The sequence below is a fragment of the Triturus cristatus genome, chromosome 7 (assembly GCF_964204655.1).
Source record: "Triturus cristatus chromosome 7, aTriCri1.1, whole genome shotgun sequence".
In the NCBI taxonomy this organism is placed as follows: Eukaryota; Metazoa; Chordata; class Amphibia; order Caudata; family Salamandridae; genus Triturus; species Triturus cristatus.
In genome coordinates this window covers 1,822,393,308-1,822,398,254 of record NC_140590.1, presented here as the reverse complement: position 1 = coordinate 1,822,398,254, position 4,947 = coordinate 1,822,393,308, and positions in this window count along the sequence as shown.

Here is a 4,947-nt window from a genome sequence, read left to right as displayed (position 1 = left end):
CAACCGGTCTCAACACTGGGGGGATGGCAGGCGGGCTGAAGTCCACCAGCCATCCTAATCACCCCCTTAGTTCTTTTTTTTTCTTTTGGTTTTATGTATGACCTCGATAATTGATGTTAAGTGACAGAATGCTACAACCTTAGTGCAATGTCTCCTATAAACATTACCTTAGAGAGTTCAATTGTTCATATTGTAATGAGTTGATTCTTCCTTGAAGTACAGAATCATTTAAAGATTATTCAGCAGAAAACTCTTGTGGCATTAGTGTTTCTCTTATCACCAAGTGCTGAGCTCTGGGTTTCCCCAAACATGGTCCAACCTGTGCTGACTGCCTTTAGTAATACTGTAAACCTTTTGCAGATACATTTCTTTCAGTTATTTATGGAAGATATATTTTTGGATGAGATTGTTTACCAGACTAATTTCTATGCAGAACATTATTTGATGGACAACAGTGCCAGACTTAAGTCACACTCTAGAGCTAGCCGGTGAACTCCCACAAATCTGGATGATTTGAGGAAGTTCTGAAGTTTAATTATTTGATGGGATTGATAAGGAGCCGCCGATGTCTTCATATTGGTCTACTAGCTTCTTGATGGCAACTGCTATATTTCCTGCAACCATGAGTCTTGATCGGTCTTTTCCTGTGCTTAGGGTGCTGCATTTTGTTGATAATGCTTCAGCTTTCCTATGAGATAACTCTGATTGTGACCATCTCTTCAAGCTTTAGCTTGTCCTGGGTTATTTTGTAGGTTTTTTCAGTGATATAAATTCCAGAGAAATAAATAGCTTTGGATTGGTCTTTGGTCCTGTTTAAGGACTCTTTGTTTTTTAGTCAGTACATTCCTAGCAAAAGGGCATGTAATGGTATTAGGATGTGTAGACTGTCTGAGAGTAGTACTGGATATGTCTTTTATTTCAGGGGGTACACTGATACGTATTGTTCTATTGACCCCATGGCTGGCCGTCCACTTTTGGAGTCGGTGACAAAATTCTGTGGCAAGTTCATAGAGGACTTTTTAATAAAGGTCACCATTTATATGTAGATAACTTCTACACTTATGTGCAATTGTTGTAGGAATTGTTCAAAGTGGACACTGTCACATGTGGCACAATCCGCTGTAACCATAAAGTTTCCCCTAAAAAGCTTGCTTGTAAAAAACTTCAGAAGGGACAGTGCAGTGCCTTGTGTAATGATGTACTTCTAGCTGGGACATTTTCAGACAGGAGAGATGTCTACATGTTGATAATCATTCATGATGAAAGTACTTCATTGGTGACTGTTTGGGGTCAGGTCTTCTGAAGTGCCTTTCAGACTAGAATAAGCACATGGGTTGTGTCGATAGGGGAAACATTCATTACAACACAGTAATTACAATGACCTATCTTTACAACGCAACTGCCTTTACATTGCATGCCATTAAAATGCATGTCATTACAACGCATGTCACTACAATGCATTATAAGGTAAGTAATGGAGATTAGTATTAGGGATGGTATAGGTTTTGGGGTACATGGGAATAGTAATTTTTATCCCTACACAATCCAACACTTTCCCTACTATTCCCACTCACTGGAGTGGGAATAGTAATTTTTACCTCTACCCTATCCAAGACTTACCCTACTGTTGCCCTAAAAGTATTATGCATTATAATGGTATGCATTGTAATGGTATGCGTTGTAATGGAATGCTTCATAAAGGTTGTTTTTAGAAATGCATTGTCATGCCATGCGTTGTAAAATCATGCAATGTAATGGTAGTTGCACGCTTTTTAACGTCATATATTCGTCGATGAAAAGTTGGAGCCTTAAAGTGATGTTCGAAAGTCATACATTTGGTAGAAGAAGTTATGAAAGCCACTACACCCTGGACTTCCTCCCGTGTCAAGCTTTAAAAAATGTGCCGGTTGGTAGGTTTCATTAGGTGATGGCTGCGCTGGGGCCTAAAACCCACAGCTACCCACACATTGTTTTCCACTGCAAAAATGTGATGTGTCTACATTGTGTTTGGCACACTTTCCTATCGCTCACACTTGGCCTACCTAGACAAGTGAGGCACATTTTCATTTACAGGAAACTTGGAGGAACACTGAGTGATAGGACATTTGTGGCTGTCTGCAGATTCCAGGACTTTTCTTCACACAGATACAAAGATTTGGGTGCCCATTTCGATCCTGGAGATATTTCCCCCCGTACGAATCGTATCTGGATTTTATTCCGACCGAGGTGCCGATTCCGATCCTGGAGATATTTCCCCCGTACGAATCGTATCTGGATTTTTTTCCGACCGAGGTGCCGATTCCGATCCTGGAGATATTTCCCCCGTACGAATCGTATCTGGATTTTTTTCCGACCGAGGTGCCGATTCCGATCCTGGAGAAATTTCCCCCGTACGAATCGTATCTGGATTTTTTTCCGACCGAGGTGCCGATTCCGATCCTGGAGATATTTCCCCCGTACGAATTGTATCTGGATTTTTTTCCGACCGAATCGTACAATTGCCGTACAAACTGGCAAGTACGATTCGTCTGGGAAAAACTCCATACGATTCGCATTGGGTCGCGTCCCCCACACGTTCTCGGGTCGGAAAACGTGTCCGACACGTCCCCGGACGATTTACCGTACCAATGTCAAAAATCAAGTCCGACCGCGCAAGTACGATCCGTATCAGCCAGACCTGGGTGGTCCCTGGCCATCTGGTCGCCTGGCTGCGCGACCAGATGGCCCTGCGGGCCGGGCGACCAGATGGCCGGGCCGGCCTGGAAGTTCCGATGAGGGTCCATTTGCCTCCCGGATTCCAGCCGGGGCTCCAGGAGGTCAGGCGCGTCCGCGCCTAGGGTCCCCTCTGTCACCTTGTGCGCACGGATTACAAGAAAGGGGGGTAATTTCCCTCTGGATTAGTAGGGGCAGGGTATGCCGGAACACCCCTCCGGGGCTGACGGTTCTTTGCCGGGGACCAGATGGGCTGAGCCCGGGCAACATCCTCCCAGGCCTCCGGGGCTTCCCTCCTCCGGCACGCGGCGTGGCAAAGTGCCCAGGGACGGGCTCCACGGGTCCCGGGCAGTCCTCCCCCGGGCGCCCAGGCCCCGAGAGCTCCGGTGGACCTCCCCGTGCCAGAGGCCAACCCGGGAAGCAGAGTCCCCACCCCGAGCCCTTGGTGTGAGGGTGGGCAGGCGGGAGCCCTACCGCTATGGCTCGGGCAGACAGGAGCCCTTTCAGTTGCCGGCCACCCGGTCGCGCCTTTCCCCTCGGCCATCTGGTCGCGCGCAATGCTTTCCAATGGGGCGACCAGATGGCCGGGCCGGCCTGGAAGTCCCGATGAGGGTCCATTCGCCTCCCGGATCCCAGCCGGGGCTCCAGGAGGCCGGGCGCGTCCGCGCCTAGGGTCCCCTCCGTCACTCGCAGCGCGCGGGTTACAAGAAAGGGGGGTATCCTTCCTCCGGATTAATAGGGGCAGGGAATGCCAGGAAACACCCATGCCGGGGCTGTGCGGTTCATTGCCGGGGACCAGATGGGCTACGCCCGGGCAACATCCTCCCAGGCCTCCGGGGCTTCCCTCCTCCAGGCCGCGGCATGGCAAAGTGCCCAGGGATGGGCTCCACGGGTCCCGGGCAGTCCTCCCCCCCGGGCGCCCAGGCCCCGAGAGCTCCGGTGGTCCTCCCCGTGCCTGAGGCCCAGCCGGGAAGCAGAGTCCCCACCCCGAGACCCTGGTGGGTGGGCAGGCGGGAGTCCTTTCAGTTGCCGGCCACCCGGTGGCTCCTTTCCCCTCGGCCATCTGGTCGCGCGCAATGCTTTCCAATGGGGCGACCAGATGGCAGGGCCAGGCCTGGAAGTCCCGATGAGGGTCCATTTGCCTCTCGGATCCCAGCCGGGGCTCCAGGAGGCCGGGTGCGTTCGCCCCTAGGGTCCCCTCCGTCACTCGGAGCGCGCGGGTTTCAAGAACGGGGGGTAGCCTTCCTCCGGATTACTAGGGACAGGGTACTCTGGGACCCCTCTCGGTCCTCAGCCGGCAACTGGGTCCTGCTGTGTGGCAGGGTGGCCGGAGGGCCTTCCCCTGCGCCTGTGGGCCCGGGAGCCCCGGCTGGGTCCAGGGGCCCGGCCAGGCCCCGGGTCGGGGTCTCCGGCCCCGGGCGCCGTCCCCCGGCCTGCGGCACCGCCAAAGGCCCGGGACGGGGTTCCGTTGTGGCCGGGGTGCCTCCCGTGGCTGGATTGGGTTCAGGAGCTCCGGCCGGGCCCCGGGGAGGGCGGCCTCCTTGCCCCGGTCTCCGTCCCGGGTCCTGCCGCGTGGCAGGGTGCCCGGGGAGGGGTCCGGAGGGCCCGGGGAGGCTTCCCCTGCGCCTGCGGTCCCCGGAGCCCCGGCTGGGTCCAGGGGCCTGGCCGGGCCCCGGGTCGGGGTCTCCGGCCCCGGGCGCCGTCCCCGGCCTGCTGCACTGCCAAAGGCCCGGGACGGGGTTCCGTTGCGGCCGGGGTGCCTCCCGTGGCGGCATTGGGTTCAGGAGCTCCGGCCGGGCCCCTGGGGGCCCCGGGGAGGGCGGCCTCTCCGCCCCGGTCTCCGTCCCAGGTCCTGCCGCGTGGCAGGGTGTCCGGGGAGGGGTCCGGAGGGCCCGGGGAGGCTTCCCCTGTGCCTGCGGTCCCCGGAGCCCCGGCTGGGTCCAGGGGCCTGGCCGGGCCCCGGGTCGGGGTCTCCGGCCCCGGGCGCCGTCCCCCGGCCTGCGGCACTGCCAAAGGCCCGGGACGGGGTTCCGTTGCGGCCGGGGTGCCTCCCGTGGCGGCATTGGGTTCAGGAGCTCCGGCCGGGCCCCTGGGGGCCCCGGGGAGGGCGGCCTCTCTCCGCCCCGGTCTCCGTCCCAGGTCCTGCCGCGTGGCAGGGTGTCCGGGGAGGGGTCCGGAGGGCCCGGGGAGGCTTCCCCTGTGCCTGCGGTCCCCGGAGCCCCGGCTGGGTCCAGG